The sequence below is a fragment of the Struthio camelus genome, chromosome 13 (assembly GCF_040807025.1).
Source record: "Struthio camelus isolate bStrCam1 chromosome 13, bStrCam1.hap1, whole genome shotgun sequence".
Classification (NCBI taxonomy): Eukaryota; Metazoa; Chordata; class Aves; order Struthioniformes; family Struthionidae; genus Struthio; species Struthio camelus.
This window is the reverse complement of record NC_090954.1, coordinates 14746902-14769709: the sequence shown is the minus strand read 5'-3', so window position 1 is coordinate 14769709 and position 22808 is coordinate 14746902. Positions and strand designations below refer to the sequence as shown.

The 22808-nt window shown below is 35.9% G+C and overlaps 1 protein-coding gene across 1 annotated transcript in view; it reads left to right on the top strand.

The window, feature by feature from the left end:
• ATP10B (ATPase phospholipid transporting 10B (putative)) overlaps positions 1 to 22808 on the top strand; it is a 331169-nt gene that overhangs the window by 30022 nt on the left and 278339 nt on the right. The window contains exon 4 of the mRNA XM_068959946.1: positions 16243 to 16291. The gene's annotated coding sequence lies outside the window, so the exon portion shown is untranslated. The remainder of the gene's footprint in view (positions 1 to 16242; positions 16292 to 22808) is intronic.

The window sequence follows — 22808 nt, the reverse complement described above, 5'->3', positions numbered from 1 at the left end:
AAATATATGAATAGAATTTTTGAAAATATACAAAATTACGCTACTAACATAGCTATCTTGTTTAGTCCTTCTTTCTTGTTCATCAAAACTGAGATAATATTGAAGACCACGTTATATATTGTAGCTCACACAACCAGTGTTTTTTGAGGTACTTTTTAATCAAAAGGATGCTTGTGTGTGAATAAGATATTACAACATAGCCGTCACCTAGTCTCCTGAGAAACACCTCAAAACATAGTTTTCTTCTGTTTCACAGTTAAATCCAGGGTTACTGGGCAGTCTGCATCTAGAAAGCAATCTACATCTTGAAGCAAATACTATTGCTTTCTCTACTTCAAGTTCAGCTAAACATTTTGACAGGTTTTAATTGAGAGAAGGTTGAACAGTATAGTAGCAACTCAGAGTCGGGAGTAAAAGCAAAATTAGGCGCCCTGGCTCAAGTTCTTGGCTTGTTATGAAGGAAGATGATTACTATAATTAGTGGCAGTAAAGATGTACAATTCTCTTTATGAAATGACTGTGGATGATCTCCAAAAAATTGTTATACTGGCTGTCTAGCCAGAAAAATATCAAAAGGGGACACCTGTGTTCCAGACAGGAACAGCTGTAAGTGTGTTGTTGCATAAGCTGTCACCGCACACTCCATGTACTGAACTAGTTGCTGGAGTCAGCCTGGGTGGGAGAACTGGTTCCAGTTGAAGAGAAAGAAAAAAGAGGAAAAAGAGATGGATAATACTTAAGATCCTTTTTCTTCCCCCCCCCCCCCTTTTTTTTTTTTTCTTCCTAATCATTTTATTTTACACTTGTGCTTTTTCTGGAGATCAACCTGGGAATCCATCTTCCCAATTGCATGCCTTAGGCCAGAGACTAAGACTCCCCCCACGCTGACAAATGATCTTTTAATTCTTGCGTGCAAAATGCCACAGCCTGTGCATGAAGCTTCAAAGTGTCTCTGCTCTTGTGTCTGGGCATTTTAAGTGGTGGATAAATAGATTTTTAACTTCATCAAAGAGGGAAAGAGAACTGAACCTGGCTCAGTGCTCCAGCTAGTAAACTTTTAGCTAAAAAGCAAGGGGAAGGGAGAATCAGATTCTTTTCCTCACCATTTTAAAAAATAAAATGGTTTGGGGAAATTTTTTTATTTTTATTTTTTAAGAAAAAATGAGTTTGTTGCAGGTAGGCTCTTACTGGCTCAAGGCCTATAACGGAATAAAGCAGAGGAATGCTTAGGCTTGTCTGCTGCAGTGAGGCACATGATACATATTCCCACCAGAAGTGAGTTGTTTCTGGTCATTCACTGAACCAGAGCTTCATGTATGTGGAGAACTTCAGTATCAAATTCCTTTTTTAGTATATATGCTGCCTAGCGTCCATGCAATTTAAAGGCATATTTGCAAAGTTGCATCTTTGGATTCAGGAGTTTAAACTCCATGTAATTAACATATTAGACACTCAAGTCCCTTCTGGAAACTGGGCTTAGATGTCTTTCCTATCTTTTTACGTGGTTATAACATTTTAAATATACTGTATGGATTTGACCAAAATTAAACAAGAATTCTATGAATAGAGCTGATCTGATATTTAAGAGCAATTTCAGCCAAATTGTCTATTATCCTGCTACTGTGATACACATTAACAGTCCTATATATCATATCTCTTCTAGCTCTAATCTCTCAACTGTTACTGATCCCATACCGATTATTTTTCTTACTCTTGCAGAGCTGCCATCTATGGTGGAGAAAGAATCAGTAACAGCTTGTAACAGTAATGCTACATAAATAGTGCTTTCAAACCCTGGGAAGAAATACAGTGTATCCAAAGGAAGATTAAAGAGAATTTGTGGAAAAAGAACTACCTGAGTTGGAGTGTAGCCAGGAACCCTGGGGCTAATGAGCTCATTCTTAAAAGAAAATAAGTCAAATGATAAACTTGGGTCCAAAAATACAGGCCATCACAAGTAGATCTTTAATTCCATACATTCCATGAAATATCAAAAAATATTATTCAACAATATAGGAAATTGTGGCTTAAATGGCAATGCTGCAATAACATTTAAATCTAAAATAAATTTCTATGAGAAGTTATGCCACCATTCTAAGAGGAGAAAATCTCTGTCTGCAGTAGATGACAGCAGAGCCCTTCTGTTTTTTCTTCTCTTTAATCTGTTTCAAACACCAACAGAGATGGCAAAGTGTGATCATTTTATAATGTTCCCTTTCTTTCCCAAAGCAGGCATCTGAGGAGGCCTCATATTTGATGCTCCATTTCCCAAACTAAAATCCCCTGCCTTGTCATTGTTCAAGGTGAGCTTAAATAGGGCAAGACTCATGCTGTTCTTACAGCTGTATTTGTTCAGGTGCACAGTTCCCAACTGCATGGGGCTACCTACTCTGAGTACTAAATGCCAGAAGACAGAAGAAAGGGAAATGGGTAGGGAGGAGAATTTTATTTAAAGGTCCTGCTGTTGTTAGAGCAGTTACAGAGTCCAAATGCATTATAATTAACAGTATCAAACATACGATTTTCTCTTTCGTGCTATAAAAGAAAACAAATTATATCTTCATTTCGTGGTGATAGCGTTCAGATTTGGCTGTGTTTAAGAAACAGAGGAGTGCCCTCCTCTTTCTTTCCAATGCAAGCTCTACCTTTTTTTTGAATCTCATACAGAGTCCTTATTAAAGAAAATAAATGTTAATGGGATGCCTCTAGCAATATAATTAAAACTTTCTGGCTTGATTAAAATATGCAGATTGTCAACTGCTACACCATAAGAGATTCTGCCATTGACATTTTGTAATATGCAACACATTTAGGGGGAAAGGTCTCAAAGAGGGTTAACTTTTTTCTAAATTATCATAATTCATGTCAAAATTGGAAAAAAGAAAACCATGCAGAGAGCTAAAATAAACAAGGTATAAAATAAACAAGGTATTTTTAGGTATAAGAGAATCCCAAGATCTGGGTGTTTCATTCAAAAAAGGGTGGTTGAGAGGAAGGAGACAGCATGAGTAGGTGTATGAAATATGAAGTAAAAGTTGGGGAGGCCAGTGTGATGTGCAAAATGATTGTATTGTCTATTACAAATTATCCTTTCATCAGAGAGTGAAATAAACTCCCTGGTCAGGTCAGGGAGACTAAAAATGGTTCATTTATAACAACTTGCAGAAGGCTGAAAATTGCTGACATAAAATGACAAGAGAATATGTTTCTATCACTCAGTTCTCTGAATAGTTCTACTCATTTTCCTCATTTCCTTTTTTTTTTTTTTTCCCTGACTCTGGAATTCATCCAATATTTTTTAGAAAGCAAATACATTTTAGTTTTTTTTTTTTTGTTTAGTTGTGTTCCATGTACACATACTGAAGCTTGAAACATCCTGTTGAGGAATTCGTAAGAAACAAAAAGCAACCCTAGAACATTTTGTTCTTCTCTTTTTTAAATTTATTTATTCAACCCAAGGCTGCAGCTTGCTTGGGAACAAGATCTGCAGTGCACAAGACTGACTCAGACATAGCAGTGACACTGCACTTGAGTGAGTAAATTAAAACAGCGGGCTGCAATTTTTATTTGTAACTATTCAGGTGGATCTCTCCAAGCAAGTTTAAGGCATGACCAGCACCTGTATGCATGACCAGCACCTGTATGTATATGCATTGGGACAGTCTAACTGTGACTCTTACTGGGTGAGAGGGTAGAACAATGATCCACCAGGAAATGGTAGTTTTTAATAAAGTCTTCTAAATCCCCCCAAAACAATCCTGTTCCTACTGGCAAATGATTATTTTTTATAGCTTTGTATATACCAGTCTGCTGTTGGATCTTCTGAACACTCGTCCTAGCCTTCTGTATGAGCCAGCCCTTGCCTCTGGATTCCTAAACCATAGCAGATTTTAAAGACAAATCCTGTCAGACAAATCTAGAGACAAAAAGACTTGTTTGTACTAAGCCACTCTGGCCTTGCCATGGAAAATCCTTTCTGCTAACATAGCCCCAATGTCGAGTGGAACCCTCGTGACCCAAACACGCAGTGTGCGTAGACTCACCTTTTTTTGCTTAGATGAAAATAGCAGTACCCAGGTGCATCAAGATCAGCCACCTGGAGCCTTCCTTCATCAAGATGGTGGCCTAATCAGCTGTCTTTGTGTTAGGCCGTGTTTAATTTTGCAATGTGAATCATACCAAAGCAAAAATAGCACTTTGGGATGCTTAATAGTCTTTCTCTCCCTATTTTTTTTAAAGCTATCCTGGATAATTCAAATTTAACTATGCCTCAGTTCTGAAACCTTTTTGCCAGATGGGTCTCCCTGAGGTGTTACATAATTTCTCATAGGCCAAAGGACCTGAGTTATTAACGCTTTTTTAATTGAAGCTAATTTTTGAACAAAGTAGGAGGAGAACTGAAGGAGAATGACTGTTGATTATTGTATAATCTTTGAGAGCCAGAAGTTTATGTGCTACCTGTATATGGGCTGCGAGTTTATTTTCCCTTTAGAAACAAAATGTTGCTGGAAAACTACAGAGAAAAAGGGTTTCAGGGCTCAGATCTAATTTTAGAACTGTCTTTAATTGCCAGCTTCTGTGAGAATCAGTGTTTTATAGCCATTTCTCATCACAGATTGCTTTCTAACTTACATTTCTGCTACAAAGTTGCATTTCTCTTTTGAGTTTTTGGGGACATACTGATCTTGGGAAACTGAAACCTTGTCTTTATCCCATTCTAGGATGGTGATGATACTAAAAACACAGTTGCTTTCTTTTTCTCTTAAGAGTAGGTCTAGCTAAACAAACCACTGTAATATATGAAAGGAAGAAGAGCAAACTGGTGATTTCCAGATTTTGAGTAGTCATCACAAATATGATCAGGCTTTAACACCTTTTGGTATTCTACTGACTTTGCTTTGAATGTAAGATATTTAACTTTATTTGTAAGCTGTCTCAGTTTTGAGGAATGGTAAAAGAAAGTTGTCAGTATTCGACATCAAAATAAATTTGCGGGTAGTGTCTGTCACAAATTTCAGGTTACCCGTTCCGATTCATTATTTCATTCATTTCTCACAGTTACCTTTTCTACTTTCTCTGTCTGTGAACATGCAAAGGATAAAGTTGGATAAAATGAAAGGAATAAAATTGAGTGTTTAGGAATAGTAACTGAGTGTAAGCTGTGGGTCAAGACTTGCAAATATTTATAACAAAATGGTACATTTTATAGAAAAAGCTGACACAGTTTTTTCTCTCACAGTCACAGAGGTGATCAAATTAACAAAAAGATTTTCTCTTGCTTTATAACAGCCATGTGACAGAAAAAAATTATATGTAAACATTTTCTGTATTTGGTAAGTTGTTCAATAGCCTAATTAACACAAGTATAATGCCTGAAGAATGACCTGTGTTGTACAGAAAAGATTTTCTGGTAATTGTAAATTGGCACCCACCCCATTTTGAAGCATGAGGTGGAGCAAAATTTGTTCCTTTCAGTCATGATTTTGGCAAAATCATATAAAGTAGCTTGCTCAAGAAATATTTATTTTGCTAGTTTTAGATCTCTCCACAGTTGCCTTTTCTCTAAGGTGAAGAGTCGTGGTCTAGTTACACTACTGTTTTGCAAACATTTTCAGCCAACATAGTCACTGGAAGGAGTACTCCCAATATTTCCCCAGTCATTCAAACCCTGTCCCCATGCTGCCTTATCGCTTGTATGGGAACAAGTGCTTCTTGTGTGACCATATGGTGAATCTGAAGTCGGAACTGCTGAAATTTATTACTATTGCTTTTAACCAGAATTTTTCCCAACCAGGGTACTTTCCAGCTCATTTACGGTGCAGCTGTACAGTCTCCTTGTCTCTCAGCTTATGTAAGCTTTTCTATAAGCTTTCCTGTAACTCCTTGTCACTCTGGTCTTTACATTTTTAATTTTGCTACATCATTTTTGGGGGGATTGGATGACTAGAACTGCTTTAGAGACACAAGATGGATTTGCACAGTCAGGTAAAAATGGCTTTTGTTTTGCTCTCTGTTCTTTTACCCATTACTCTAATGTTCTAAACCTTCTTTGACTGCTGCTGAGGAAAAAACTTATGTTCCCACAGAGACTTCAAGTTTTATTTCTGATTAACAAAAAGTAATTTGGAACAAAGGCCTATGTATATATTCTTAGGGAATTTTTTCCACCCTTGTGCATTAATTTGTGTTTATTCATACTGGATATTATCTGCAATTTTATTACCAAGTCACATTGCACTGTAAGATCTTTCTGCAGCTCTTTGTAGTGACTTTACTTTTGATTATTGTCAATCGTCAATTGCCAGTTGTCAATAGTCATTTTAGTTTTTGACTGCTTTTTCAGATAATACATGTATAAATACGTACATCTGCAACACAGGTCCAGGACGTACACCTTTGAGCCTCCAGCACTAAACTTCTCGGTTGGGAAATCTTATAATTTATTTCTGCCTTTGCTTTCTGTCTAATACTTTAACAGGAGGATCTTCCATTTTGTCTTAAGACAAAATCATCTCCTTGCAAAAGAAGGCAATCTTTTTGGACCTTTGCTGAGGACTTTGTCCAAAGTATTTGGAAATCCAAGTATATTATATCAAGAGAGATATATACTTTACCTCTCTTGCTCAGATATATGCTGATTCCTTTGAAGAATACTAATGTTGTGTGTCGGTCATGACTTTCCTCTGTCAAAGCCAGATTCCCTTGCCTTTTTAGGCAAATAATCTGAAGCATATATAGTACATCTGATTACTTCTGTACAAAAGCATTTTAAACACAATTGATTCACTTCATTGAAATGCCAAATCAGGCTTTGCATTTGCCTGAAAACTGGTGCTTCATTGAACACTTGTGCTGGATTGGTAGGAGGAGGTTCTTTTAAAGAATAGCAGTTTTATCCTGACTTGGAATGATACTCGGCCTGCAAAGATACATTCCTCATTACTCTAAAACATAAATCCCTAAAGATGTTTTTTTATTATTTTTTAATTTTTCTCAGAAAGAGCTAGAGAGCGAGAGATACTACTGTGGGTTAATGCAGTAAATTGAATCCCAGAGTAAGATGGTATTCATTAGGCTGGTCAGAACCATTCAGTTGCTCAAAAGAAACTATAGCTTTGAGGTTTAGACAAGAAACCAGGAAATAAAGTCTAGTACTGAAAATGTTTTGTGCCATGGACTGTATACATCTGGGCAGACTGGATGAGCCATGTTTCACTCATGTTTCTTAATACACTACCTTCTCATTTTCCATCTGGCATACTGGGTTTTTTTTTTGTTGTTGTTGTTTTTGTTTTTTCCCCTCCATCTTTAAAATGTCTAAGTTAAGCGTGGTAGATTCTTGGGTTTCCTGTGGCAAAGAAAGAAGCAAGCTGTTGAGAGAAGACACAGAGGTGAAGGGGAACATCCTTCAGATACCTGAGTGAATTAAATAGAAATAATTTACTTTTATGGTCTTGAGACCACACTACAAGGATAGGATTGATTAATAGGGAAAGCAACTTCCTGAGAGAGTGTTCTGAATTGATTAGAATTTTCTCTTAACTTTGCTATTGAGTCTTACATGATGGTAATTTATCAAAGAGAATGAGCTGTTTTTTTAATGGTTTGGGGAACTTTTTTTCTTGCAAAACAAAGTGCCTAAAAAGGAAAAATGAGAAGGAGAGAAGAGAGAAAGAAAGGCTGAAAGTAGACAGATTAGTCAAGAGGAACAAAATAAGAAGCATTAGAAAAGCTCACTAAGAGCAGCAGACTTAGATTATTTAAGTATCACATTCTGTAGGTGCTTTTTATTCTGTCTGAGCGAAAAGTAAGATTTAGAATTTCAAATCCAGTCTTCCATCCATATATATGTAAATAGCCTTAAATACAAATTTACTGCTTTGAGCATACAGCTGGAGAAGCTGTTAAACCATACTAAAACAGCAGTATTCCATGTGGAAGTGCATTTTGTGAACACATTTAAACCTCACTTAAGTGCTTCACCATAAATAATACTTAACCAAAAAAAAAAGGAATTTCCAAGATAGAGAAAAATCCTTTGATGATTAAGCCAGACTGCCTCAGTCTTAAATTTCCTTGCTTCAAAGGCTCCCGTCTTTTCTGAGCAAGTCCCTCAGAAGAACCTTTAAGGAAATTTTCTCCCTTTCGTTTCTAAATTTTTTTTTTTTTTAAATTATAAGTGAAATCCAAATAGCCCACGGTGGAGCCAACTATCAACCTTTTCCCAGTCATGGCTAACAAGATTTTTTTTTCTCTCTTTAACGAAAGAGGACCTAGTTCCTTGTTCAGTTTGCTTGGATAGCTGCTTTGGCCTTATCTTTTACTTGTCTAGAGAGGTACAGGTTAGATCTAGGAGCTGCACTAGAAAAAGCTTTTAAACTGTTGTGATTACTGACAAACTCATAGGCAAATTCAGAATCTTTCGATCCTCAAGTGTATTGGAAAGCCTGTCTATTTGGACAGGCTTTGCCTGATAGGGAGCATTTTTTGTCTAATTGCAGTGTTATCTATCTCTTTTGTCATGTTAACTAAACTGAATTGCATATACATGCACATAGTATGTTCAGAGGGTATGACAGGCTGTATTGCCTGACTCCTCTCTCAAAAAAATCATGCATGTTTGAATGCAATGTATAACTGTCTTTGTCTCTGAATGGAGACCCATGTAGCTGAAATTGTGCTCTTCAATGCAGGCTAGGGGAGAAATTTTGACAATTCCACAGCCATTTCATCCATTTAATGACGATACTATTGTCTGTCCCAGTGCATTAATTTACAATGAAGCTAAACTGAATTAGTCATATCTATAAAAGCAGTTCAGTGTTGCACTTGTTACACTAAACAGAAGTATTTTGAGCTGGGATGGCAACTTTTTTTACAATAAGAAACAGAGTTAAATTTTTCAGAGTTCTTAATAAATTGTGGATTTCCTCTCAAAACATTCTATTTCAGGTGCTTAGACCATAACTTTAAGGATAAAAGCAGGGAATTTGGATTAACTAGCCTAAGCTGAGCTCTGTTTAAGGGAAGATAAATCAATTATTGCGGGTAAAGGCTACTTGAAAATGGGAGTGGAAAAAATCAGGTTAGTGAGAGGAACTGCAGTTTGAACTGAGAGCAGTTATTTCAAGGAGAATGTGTTCACGCCTTGTGTTAGTACTCCTAATTCCCAGCAGGCATACCAAGAACAGCATTTGATTTTCAGAGTATTAACCTTTACAAAAGTGGATGCTATAGTGGGACCTAACTATTATAACTAAAATCACTTAAAGGCTGCTTTTTGTACCGTGTTTTCCAAAATGTCTCTTCGGGTTTTTTGTTGGCTGGCCTATTTTATCGGCCACGCTACGTTTAGTTTACATTGGCCAGTTGAAATTGTTTGCACATTTACATTATATATTTGCATTTCTCCATATGACTATCCGTCTGTTTTTATTGTTATCTTAACCTTTTACCTTCTGTTAATTCAGCCACTGGCTTCAGAGTTACAAACACTGATATGTTGTTTTTAACATCCCATATACTGGAACTTCTAAAGCCTAAATGTAATGAGTCTGCAGTCCTTTTACTCTAAAAAGCAACTGAGATGTCACTAGCCAAATAAAGGAAGAGTGTGATCAAAAGGTATAACTTTTGGTTCCCAAAACAAAGGTCTGAGTCCTTTACAATAAAACATACTTAATCCCTGGTAGTGTAAGTAGTTTCTTACAGATGAAATTTATATCCTTAGAAATCAGTGAATCCAAACATCCATCTCTACAACCTCATCTGCTGAATAGGAGCTACTGGTTTGGCCCAGAGCCCTTTAAACTAGGATGTGTAAGCTGGGAGTCTTTTCATTCAGCAAGGTCAATGAAAAAGTCTGTAGTGGTCTACATAGTAAAGAGTACTCTTGGAACCAGTATAATCCCAAGACCAGGCTTTATTTTTCTTTTACTGGAAATCCTCACATTCAATCCTTTGGAGTACACTAAGTTGCTCAGTGTTGTGCCAAAGGCATTGAAAGTCGCAGACTCTGATAAAGGACAGAGTCTTTTGCAGTCCCTAAAAATATCATAAGTTTTATATTCTTTAACGTTTATGAAAAATTATATTTAAAAGTCATAATTTTTCTCAATAAAAATATTCACTTGGTCAAAATTGTGTGAATTTAGTTCCCCTCTCCAGAAAGGTTCTGACAGACAACTAAAATAGCAAGAAAATTAAAAACAAAACTAAAAACAAAACCAAAAAAATCTACTTTAAAATCCTCTCCACAAATTTTAAAGTAGATCTACAGTATGTCCACTATTTCCAACTAAAAAGCCCAGTTTAGCTATTTTCACCTAGAAAAAAATACCTGTGATACCTGTAGGCAGTGGAACACTAGAGCCAAAATAGTGCACTATGTAACAGTCCACTGTGGTGTGATAGAATGGGAAACGCAATTAAAAATGGTATATAGATTCCATTTTTTTCTAGAGATCCAGTGAACCATCTTCGCTACAGTAGTGCAGTCTTTTTACCTTAAGAGTCTAAGCAAGATTTTTTCCCCCCTCTTTCCTTTATTGGCGGTAAAACTTAGCTTGTTAACCACTGGATTAAATATTTTAATAGGATGTTGTTATCGAATACAATTTAAATCGCATCAAAGGTATGGATTCTTCATATACTTCATGTACTGCATATAATAAAAATTCCTTATCTGTAGTGATTTCTGACCTTTCCCAGCTTTCCAGGTGATTAACTCATAATTCCTATTTTATTATGAATATTTAATAATTTATATATTATTGAAGCTATCATCTTTGAGTACTGCAGTAGATTTCATAAATATAAACCCAGGGATTGTAAACTTGATCAGTTCATCACCTTGGCTTTATTTTTTCTAGTAAACGTTGACTTTGTCCAGGGTTCTTGATGAATAAACTCCCCTTACCTGGTTCCTGAGTCCTCCACTTTTTATCGTGTTAATAGTGCGACTTTTAAATCGCACAGCTGCCACAGTGATCACTGGAGTTTAAAGGAGCCAACCTGGGGTGCAGAACAATAGTATGATGTGCTCCAAAGACCACTGCTTTTTCTTACCAAGGAAGTGAGCTATAAGACTCTGCAGAAATTGTTATTTGTTTGAGGTGTACACTTTCAATCATAAATGACAAAATGCATCTATGCTTAACACTTAATCCAGTTGGGCTTAGATTTCTCTTATGACATCTAAAATTAAAGTATACAGTGTCCTGACAAGTTGAAAGTGACAGAATGCAGGTCGTGCTGTTGTTACTGCCTTAATTACTCAGGGCTAGTGGTGACTGCATTACACCCTGTATGCCTTTCTCAAAAATAGATCAAATTTTCAAAGGGAATAATTTAATTCCTTGACTTGATTCTGAAGATTTTTCTTCTTCCTCAACCCATGTCAGATATGCTTGGGTGCAGTTTGACCATACCAACTCAGATGCTTTTTAATATATTAGTAGCTGAAATGCTGACATCTGAAAACAATATCTGGATCTGTGCATTGTGATTTTTGCATGCTATTTTCCTCTTGATTTATGTGTGCGTGTCAAGCTACAACTTCTTTCTTGAGGCTAAAAGTTTACTACTGCTCACAAAGCCATGTGTTATCTCATAATTTCTTAGAGGTCTCAGATATTGCAAAGAAGATGGTACCACTGGTGTGTATGACATTTTGCAAATTAGGACATGTATAACCTGAGAAAATGATCATTTTAATGAGTGAGAATGTTGCCGTTTACTTTTGCCAAGCCCTTGAGAATGGAAAGGAGCTGCCATCACCAATCACTCTTTGTTAGTGAGAAATGATTTACACCTGAATAGTACTTTCCGTATTTCCAGCTAATTCTCTGAAGTAGATAAATTAGGTGAGCTTTATTAAAGGCTTTGAGAGGTTGATGTATCTAAAGTAAAAGCTATCTTTTCTCCGAGCTAAATGTCAAGCATGACTTGCAGCTCAGGTTCTTTCAGTGACCACGTGAAAAGGAAATACCCATTTTGGCAGAGGGAATATTTTTGTAGATCTAAAGTAGTTGAAGTTGTAAAATAATTTTTCAGATCCCTTTTTATGCAAAAGTGTGTTGTTGAGACTAGTGAAAATACCGAACATGATACTGAACAAATAGTAAGGTTATTAACCCTTTTTATCCTCCTTAATGATTTGAAATCTTCAGACATTCAAATATTCCAAACATTTTTCTGTGCAAGACAAGAACATGCAGTGCTCCATGCCTTTCTGGCTCATGTCAAATGAAACTTTTCCACTTGAAGTATGGCTTCAGAAATGCTAAGTTTTCCCCTATTCTTCCTTAGTGTCTGACGAAAGTATCCGTTTGATGTCAGCCTCTCTACTCCTTTATCCAGTACATCTGTAATGTTTACAAAAATTCACAGGCTTTTGAGTATAGCTATAGGTGCTTCAGCATGCTGATTTAGTTCACATGCAGTGGTGCTCAAAATACTTTTATAACTGTGGCTAACTCAGAGGAATCATAGTATTTGAATCTTTGCCCATATCTATCATTGTGAACAAATAATAGGCATGTAAAACTTAATAGGCTTTTCATATAATGTACCATATTAGTTATCAGGAATGGTTTTGTGGTTTAAACATTGCACAGGCATTTGTAAGGCCTGAGTTCATTTCTTAGCTGTTACACATACTTGCTGTGCTTTATTTAATTTTTCAACCTGGGGATTGTAAAGACACCTAATGATGGCTTAAGTTTTCTAAATCAAGTCGACATGTAGTGTTTCAATCCATACTTGTTGTCTTTCCAATTGTCCTTATCAGCCCATTTCATGGCAAGAGGCAAAATTGCTGAGATAATGATACATCACTGTAATAGACAGGTAGTCCAAATGGGAACTGTGTTCTCAAACACGTATTGATTAGAATTGATTAGTTAGTTTGGCAAATAAATATAATCTGAATTCATACACATAGCTTCTCCAAGATACTTTGTAAAACTTAGCCTTGGTTACCCCTATGTAAAATAGGGAAAAGTAGTCATTACTACCTCATTGACACATTCAATGGAACGACAGGCTTATATATAAAATATGCAAATATTTAAAAAGGGAAATATCAAATTTTTGCTTTTTACTTTTATAAAGGTTTCTAGATATTCTCTAAAGTATTCTACATATGCTTGAAACTATGAATCGCAAGTATATTCTGAAATATAGTTTATTAAAATGGTTCACACCAAAGGCAAATCATAGAAAGCCTAGAAAGAAGTTTTGCATACAAAATAAAAGATGCATTTATTGTGCTAAGCGGGGATCATCTCAAACTGTTAAGAAGCAGATATCTGTGACCAAACTGCTTGCCTGTTTGCTGTATGCAGGGATTGTGCCCTAGAATTCTTGGACCATGTGCTTTGTTTTATCTTCATTTTATGGCTATGTCAATAATAAACACCACCACTAATGTCTGTTCAAAATAACAAATGTAGTGAAGAAGTCACCAAGAACAACACTTAAAAGACATTTGGATTCATAGCCTGAGTTTAATATAGCTGTACCTTTTCAAGATATTGAGAAGATTTTCATGCAAGCATAGCAGGCCGAGTGAGGCAAATTGGAACATTTCACTTACATTTTAAATTACAATTATTCAGTTTAGTACGGATCCTACAAAAATGGATCTTGATAATGATAAATGATAGTTAAATAAATTGCAAATGGTTATTTTAAGTTATTTGAATAAAGAATACAGTATTTTTCTTACAGTGTTTAAAAATCTCTGAAGAACGAAAACCTGGCTGTAAAAGGAGTGAGTTATGGAGCGAAAGGGCATTTTAGAAGTAGAGCATATGCCACATAAAATCTTAGCAGATAACATCCTGCTTTCCACCAGGCCTAAATTCTTTCAGATATGTTTTAAGAGAGAGATCTTGACAATGTAAGGGTAGAGATGAAATCCTGGCCCCATTCAGGTCAGTAGAAGTAGGAGTTCATTTTGCTTGTTCAACACTACAGAATCCCTTTTCTTTTCCATTTATATATTAATTATGTTACTGCCGTGAAATCAGACCTACATAAGGATAACACATTATGCCCAGCTGATATTATGATTTATATGTATAATATTGAATTCTTGCACTTGAAAATGAGCTTTCAGCTCAACTGTAAGCGATGAACTGAAGTCAAAATGGGTCAGTGGGCATAATAAAGATGTAATAAGGCACTATTAAAAATACCTGAAAATTTCAGTTCTGAACAGAGCTGTAGGCTTCTTTCTTCCACTTACACGACATAAATCATTTATGTTATCCAGGTATGATGAATATTAAATAGTCTATGGAGGAAATCATATTAACAGACTTCTTTTATTATTAGAGTGACAGTAGGGTCATATGGTCAGTCACTTGAGAGAAAGATTTGTAAGACAAAATAATAAAATATGAAGGCTGGATAATAAAACATTTTGACCATATATGAAAGTAATAAACATACAGAAGCTAAAGAGCTAGCATTTTGACTAATGGAGCCTTGAATTTCCTATTCCTAGAACGCTAATTTCTTCCCTCTGCTGGACATGTACAATTGCAAACATCATATCGTTCTGTGAAAATACACCTATACATTGAGAAAGTTACTCTTTACTTTTTTATTTTTAAGTTTTGGACATCCACCTCGACATGTGAAAGGATGTGAAATTAGAGCTCTCTCAGATTATTGAGACAAAAAGTCTTAGAGTCCCTACCCAGATAAGACAGTTTTCCTGTAAAGAAATAATGCTGTCAACAGTAATTTTACTTGATGACTATTGATCAAATTTACTTTCAAGAGAAAAGGAGTACCAGTACTTAAACTGTGTTACAAAAAAGGTGCGTTCCACTCTTTCTTTTCCTCATGACAAATTCCTAGGTCAGAATGGGACATTTACTGTTTTCAGAACATGCTTAATCTTCTTCTTGAATCCTTTAGTGACCAGTCTTTTGGTTTGTATTATATAAATCTTGTATAATAAGAAATTGAAAAGATATGGTTATTTTGGGCACAGTAGAGGAAAGACTTTGAAAACATTGGCAAGTCATCTACTCTAATCCTTGTCTCTGAAACTGTTGATCATTTTCTGTGTGTTAGTATTTTAACTCTAAAATTAGTTAATGATCACTTTACCTGCCTTGTAACTGCTTTAATATCTATGACACAAAATATCTATTAGATTTCATTACTTTATTAAATATTGTGTACCTATAATGATCTTCATTTCATTTTTTTTGCTTAGTTTGTGATTTGCAGTCTCTGCTTCATGCCCTTTTATTGTTTCTCTACATTCGTTCTGCTCAGATAATTTTATTTTCTTTTTTCATTTATTTACCACAGCCTGAAGAAAACTCAAAATAAAATGGGAAAATGATATTAGAATTGTCTCTTCTAATCAAACTTTCCTTCCCCAGAAAGCATTTTTAAGGTGAACCTCATTTTTGTTTTTCTTACTGAGCTCACTTATTTCCAGATAACACAGCAGAAAGGATTGTTGGCTATTTTTTTCATTTCAGAATAATAATGGATTACAAGAAGCCCAGAGCTAAGCACCAAACTGTTCTATTCAGTCTTGACCTGTACTGCTGGCAGGTCAAGAATGACAAATTCCATCACTTCAGTGACCTTGAACAAATAAGGTTTTACCCAACTCACTGGAAAGCGCTTAAGGGTCCTGTATGTTAGACCAAGGTGTTGTTTATTACTCAGAAATCATCAATATAAAGCTCAAACTATTTGTGGGCCTTAATTGTTGTCGTCGTCTTTTTTTTTTCACTAGGAATAACAATCCCTTCCAAAGGCATATTCTTACTGTTTTTTCTCAAACAGAGTTGCCTGGTGTCCAGACAGGAAGCCTAGTCAAATGGGTTAAGCATACATCTGTTAACTGAGGGTGTATGGAAAGGAAAGTGAGGGGAAAGGATGTTTTATTTACCACTCTTACTCTGACTTGCATAACAGTTCCAGACAGAATATTACACCTAGAGCCAGAAGAGAATGCCTACCACAATATAAGAGCGTGTTTTGAGTTTGTCCATTGATGCCCTTATATTACTAAGGACTCTAGCAGTTGCATCTTGCCATGAAAATAAAATTTATGCTTCCTGAATACTTTCGATGGGAGTATCAGGGTGTATGAGGCCACTTCTGTCAATTCGCTTATCCTTGCAGGAAGATATCTGACATCTCCCGTCATTCATAGTTCTATCTGCATTACAGTTTTTCTCACTTCTCTGTTCTTATTTACAGCCCCAAATGGTTGTGATTTTTCAGACACCTGCCTGTGGCCCTTTGATAAGTAAGTGACCTAAAATTTCTTCTTATTATTTACTCAATTCATTGAATAACATCTAAGTTTAACTTGTGTTTATGTCTCAATAAAATACAAAACTTGTTACCTCAAAAGAACTTACAGATCAAAAATAAACAAATATATTTGTGTTAAATTAACAGAAAATAGTAATAATATTATTTCAATTGTTTCATAAACTTTGTGATTCTTCATTAGTCATTATTTTTGTGGGGTTTATGGTAATTACAGCAGGAAGGATGTAAATTATGTACAGAAACTGTTGCCTTTTCCTGGGTAGGATATTTGAAACATCACATCTAATAATACTTCTGTCTGCTAAAATGCAAATTATCACTTCTTGCGTCTTGGAGAGAGAATTCAACAAGTACTCAAGCAAGATCCAGCTATAAAATCCTGAACAATGCTGAAAACATTAACTGATGCCTAAAAGAGAAGAAGCTCTTCCTAGAAAGTGTCAGAGGGAGGGAAGTGCAGAAGAGACATTTGGTGAGAGAAAGAGGGGGTGGATGGACACACATGTTGGCAGACCTGAAATATGATTCACATTTGATGTTTTATCATATTTGTGGGCATTTCTGTTAAGAAAGAAATCCTACGATAAAGTGGAGGAAATGACAGCAAGGTCTGAAAGTCTATGCAAACCAGCTATATTTAAATGTATCTGGACTGATCAGTCACCCTGATATAATTCAATAACAAGCAGCCTCAAGGTATACTCTCTAAAGAGAAAAGGGCACTCTTGTTAGCAAAGTCTAACTCAATTACACTCTATTTAATGAGTCTTTCTTAGGCAGCAAGACTTGATGGAGGACCTGGTATGCTCTGATACTCCTTGTGAGAGGAGAGATCACTTAAGAGATCAGAAAGCAACTAGTGAGTGACATACACTGGAAGGTCAATGCAGCTTGGATGACGCCTTAATACAAAGCAAGATGATAAGAACTCTGGCCTTACAAACTTAAAGTATTACTACAACCAGAGAAGAGAACTGTAGTGCTATTGTTGTGGTACTTTGGGAAAGTGGTGGCTAGTTATTGTTATCCTATTTTTTCTTCCCTTGGGACTTTTCTTCTTTTCCTTCTTATTAAGCCGTTTCAGAGTAGAACAGTCACAATAAGCCCTGAGAGAGTTTGGTTTAATTTGGGGTACGTTTTTCATTTGGGCATTTACTTTTGATCCTCAGGATTTAATTTGGCCTTTTCTGCTGCCAGTTAGAGGTTGGAAAAGGGGTGCGCTAGGGTGAAACCCAAGTCCCCTCACTGTTTTCATTCTCTTGTCCTCTGACATCCGTCAGTAAAAATATTTGGATTTAATATCCTTAGGATAACCAGGTTAATGTTTTTTTTTCTTTTCTCCAGTGAATTTTACTATCCGCTACTAAGACATGCTTTTTACTCTTCCTTCTCCCGCAGCAGGTTTACCCTAGCACTAGCAGCTGACGTCACTGACCTATCTTCAATGTTAAGTAAGTTTGTGTACAAACTTAATAATCATTTCCCAGCAGGGAGCAAAGTAGAAGTCAGACAATCAAATCTTAGTCCTGTAAGTTCCGAGCTCATTAGTTCTGAGCCAGAACTAATGGTGGCTGATGACTACTGTAAAGGGAACTGGGTAAAATGTAAATGCACCGCGAGTCAAACGAACCAGAGAACAACGACAAAACAGATTCAGGTGCATCTGGAGGTGTGCTGAAGGAATTTTGTTTGAGTCATTCTAGCTCCCTGCGAGGTAGCGTGTTTTGTGACCTCACCTCTGTTCCACTTTTGCAGCTTTCTCAGCTCTCTCTTAAAGTGTTCTTCAAGTGTACAGATTCCCTGTTTCTGTTTCCTTTTTTTTTCAGATGCTTGTGCATTTATTTTTCTTTTTTACTCCTTTTTCCTCCCCTCAAAACAATGTTCTGTGCCCCTTTGATTTGTAGTTTTAACTTTTCTCTTCCAGTTCCCTGTTGTAGTGCTCACCACTGCAGATATTGGATACAGACCCCTGCTGTAAGAAAGGAAATAATACAACCCTTTTTATAACTGTCCCTGTCACTTGATGAGGGCCAGGAAATGAAATTACACTCTTCATAACACTCCTGCATATGACACATTCACTACTTTCATAATGCCTTCTTTTCCCTCTGCCAAAAACAGAAATAGTTTTCACAAGCTGAGAAACCACCAGTACTGCAGAATACAAGTGTAGCACTGGAGTGCTCTGTTGCAGTCGGGAACATACATTGCTGTCCTCTGATTAGGAGGCTACATTTAAAATGCCATCAGTATATCAATATTCTATCTGCTTGTAATCTTCTTAATCATTAATAATCATCTGTTTCCTTGTCATCTGTAAGTGCGGAGTAACTGTGGATCCAACATCTCAGTGAGACAAACTTAGCTGTTACGGCACTTGATCTTCCCTTTTTGGGGACAACGACATTCAGCAACTTAGAAGGCCAGGCTCTTAGTAGGGAGTCTGTATATTCCATGTCTGGTGAGCTGAAGGTATAAAACTAGCATTTACTTTAATATTCTTCGTGTTCAGGACATGTTCAAATACTAGAAAGATTACTTTTCTCAAAAGGAATTGATCCTAAGACAATCTTTTGCTTAAATAATATATAAACATAATATATATAATAAATATTTTATATATATATATAAATTTAAATATATATATTCTAACAAGTGCCCCACAGTGCTGTTCTTCTATTAGAATACACTAGAGCAGTTTCATTTTTAGTGTCATTTTTTACTTCACTTAATACCGAGAACTGTCCTTTGGTTCCTTAGTTGCACTTTAAAAACACAAACAGGCTAGTTGGAGCTGGTGATTTTATAGCCTATTTGGGCAATCTCTTTCAGTGCTTTGCATTCCCAGCTGTCTTCCCTGTCCAGCTTGAGACGTTTACTTCTTATTCTATCCTGTGTAGGTAGGAAAAGCAGCTTTTATTCTTTTCAAGTGTTTCCCGTGTGCATGAGGATTTATCGTACTGCACATCTCCTCCTTAGATTACACAAATCCAGTTTCTTAAAACCTTTCTCGTATCTGATGTTTGCAGATTACTTATTATTCTTCTTGCATCCCTTCGATATTCTCCTGTTGGTCTACCTCTTCCTTAAATTGGACACAGTCTGCCAGCTGAGCTCTTACAAATACCAAATAGAGGGAAGTGATTATTTCACTTTTTCTGTATCCCACAATGTCTATCTTTCTGTCAGAAACACGATATTCTTAACTTTTCTTTACAATCAGCCTAGTTTTGGTGAAACTATCTGTTAATAAATATAGAACTTTGCCTTTATCCCTACCAGATTACCTCTAATAATTTCATAGTATTGTATCCTAATCCAGTCTTTTGATATGTTTTTCAGCCTTCAAAGAGTGGAGTCATCTTGGATCTTAATGAATATATACTTTATTTCATCATTCAGGTTGACATTGGGCCTTAAGATGGGCTGAGGAAAACAGAGCTGTGGCTCAAAGTCACTCCATCTTTGCAAAGAAGTAGTCCAATTTTGCTAATGACTAAGTGCAACAGTAATTGCAGGCTTTAAATGAATTTAGCAACAATCATCTGATGATTAGATATTTGTAGGATGAGGCGCATAATGAGTAATGATAGAGTGGAAATAATAGTTACTTTTATTAATGATAAATGTGTTTACATATTTGTTAAGTCTACTGCTAATGCATGTTTGTAAGAGTCACATGAAACACCTCCAAAAAAGAGATATACTAGCAGTAGTCCAGTAATAACAAGATTGATTTAAAAGACCCATGCATCATCATATAGGCAATATGCAGGCTCTGTTCACAGTGGAAAAAGAGTCAGCTCTTCAGTATGTTATTCAGCTGCCTGATCTATCTTTTCTTCTTGCAATTTTCTTTCTAGTTACTACACACCTGTCGTTATCTGAGGCAAGGTTTCTTTGGACAATAACTTCATTAATGACATAATGCATTCCCTGTACTCTGAATATAAAGTGATTTGGAAAAATCTTGTATTCTACCAGGTAGATACAGATAGTATCAAAATCCATATGCATAAGAAGGGTAGATTAAGGTGTTCAGGCCTTTCGGGCTTAATTTTGATTATGCTGTGGTGAATTTCTTCCTTTAAAAAAAAAAAGGATGGTGTATTACAAATTCTAACTCACAGAGATGATACATTTTCTCAACAAATACTGCGAACTTTTGTTTTCTGACAGGAAAATAAAGTCAATTATGTCAATTTTCTTCTCAGAAATAACTGAACTGCTTGTGTTGAATATATTTTCTTTTAAAAATGCAGTAAACATTTGATATGGACAATTTAAGTCCAAACAAAATTATATGTTATGAGTAATTTAATATTTTTAGTGTGGAGTATATTGAGAAACCTTAACTCTAGGTTTCCTGCGGGTACCACTGTAGTTTTAAGTCCGTAGGTACAAGTTTAATTGCTTTGATGAATAGGGTTAGACTATTTGCTTAATTGTTTTGTTAAACTGGCATATTAATGCTTAATTCAAACCACAGTCAGTTCTTTTTGTAATTGCAGTCTTCAGGTCTTCACCAACAGTGGTGGTCTTTTTAGCCTGGAAACAGTTTATCTCAGCAGTAGAACAAGCAAAATACAACAAAATAGGTTGTACAGTAACATCTTATTTAGAAACCATACTATTGTAATATAGCACAGAAAACAATGCATTTAAAAGAAAAAATAGTGTGATACTATTAAAAAAAAAAAGATTTTTTTTTAAATTCAAAGGAAAGAATCCTCAAAAATCCCTTGGTGCAATCCAGTCCTGAATAGCTTCGAGCATCACTTCTTTATTCAGCACTCCAGCGAGAGAGGAGATGGTTTCTCCCCTAAGAGACGATGAGAGAAGCTCTTCAGCAGCCTCAGAAGCCAGAGGAGTTGTAGGAATTCAAAACAATGCATTTCCCAGCCTCGGTGTGTACTACAGAATAGGGGCAATGTTAAAGTTCAGTCAGGACTTCTGAACAATAATCAGCAAGATTATTGTAATGAATGCAGAAAAAGGCACTGTATCCTTTATTTTATTTACTAGATAGTATCCTCTTAGCCGTATGAACTTGAAGAAGAGTAAGGTCTACCAGGATAGAGAAATAAGCACAGCCAGAGTCAACCCAGAGAACAACTTTAGCAGGGTCCTCAGGTGCTCGCTGTGTTATCTGATCTCTACAGGTTTCCTTTTCAACATTCTTTTCTCTCTTGCTGTGTGGCTTCTGGTTCCTTCTTTCTTCTCTAGTGCTGACTGTTCTTCATGATACTCTTACCTTCCTTCTATTTTCTGTATTGAAATACAAATAATTCCAGAAGGTTAACCCTAGAGGGTCATAGCAGGGAGGCTGGACTAGATGATCTCCAGAGGTCCTTTCCAACATCAGCTGTTCTGGGATTCCATTCTTTTCTTTCTCCCCAGCCTTTTTTCCCCCCTCAGCATTATAATATGTTTTTTAAAAGTATCAGAAAAATTCAAAATAAAATGAGAGTCCTTGCACACGAAAATTAATAATAATAATTTGAGGGTAAGTTTTTTACTTATTTTACTTTAATATTAATACTTCATTATTAAGAACAACAACAAGCTTTTTTAAAGCGACAGAAAACTTCAACCAAATACAAAAAAAAATTGAAGTAAGAATAATAGCAAATCCACACTCGTTATGTACTTTTATTCCTGTGCTTTTCCTTACTCCCTTGTGGAATGAGTAGTTGGATTGTGAGCTATTCGTGGCAGGAGAGACCTTGTTTGTATAATTCTATTATAATGAGGCTCCATGTCACTAAAAAGACTGAAAGCTTTGTCACACATTGCTTTTTCACTGTAGCAATTTCAAGCTAAAAACTCATGCTTTCTCACTATTATCCTGCCTTGCTATGAATGTTTATTTTTCTCAAAGCCTTTTCTATTAACCTATAGATAACATGCTTCTAGGCACAAGTGATTCACTGGAAGGATTGCAGTGAGCCAAAGCCAACAAAATTGTGATTCAGTAGCAATCTCACTTAGGAATAAAATATAAAAGGTGTCTTAAGAGTATTTCTCTTTATCTTATAAACACATATCTTTTGGAAGTCAACCCAGTAAAATCTTTTCTACTAAAGGAACCAGAGCTTTCTGACTCTAGAAGGGAATTTTAAAATTCACTAGACAATCATCATAATAATCATATATTTTCAGGCATTGTGGATGTTACACATCAACTTCCTTCTCTTGTCATGTATTACTGTTTTACTTTTGCCTTTTCAACAGCTGTTCAGTAAATTCTTTGGATTAGATGCACCTACAATGCCATCTGCAATGGGATACTTGTTCCTTCTTGGGGTATCTGGCTAACAACAATAAATAAACAAGCAAACAATAACATGATAGAGTAGTTATTCAAAGTCTCAGGGAACAGAAAGAGCAGAAAAGTGCAAGGGTGCTGAACACGTAATTTGAGAGAACTTCTTAGCAGCCTGGGAGTTAAGGACACGTCTGTAGTTTGTCATGGTCAAGGACTACAA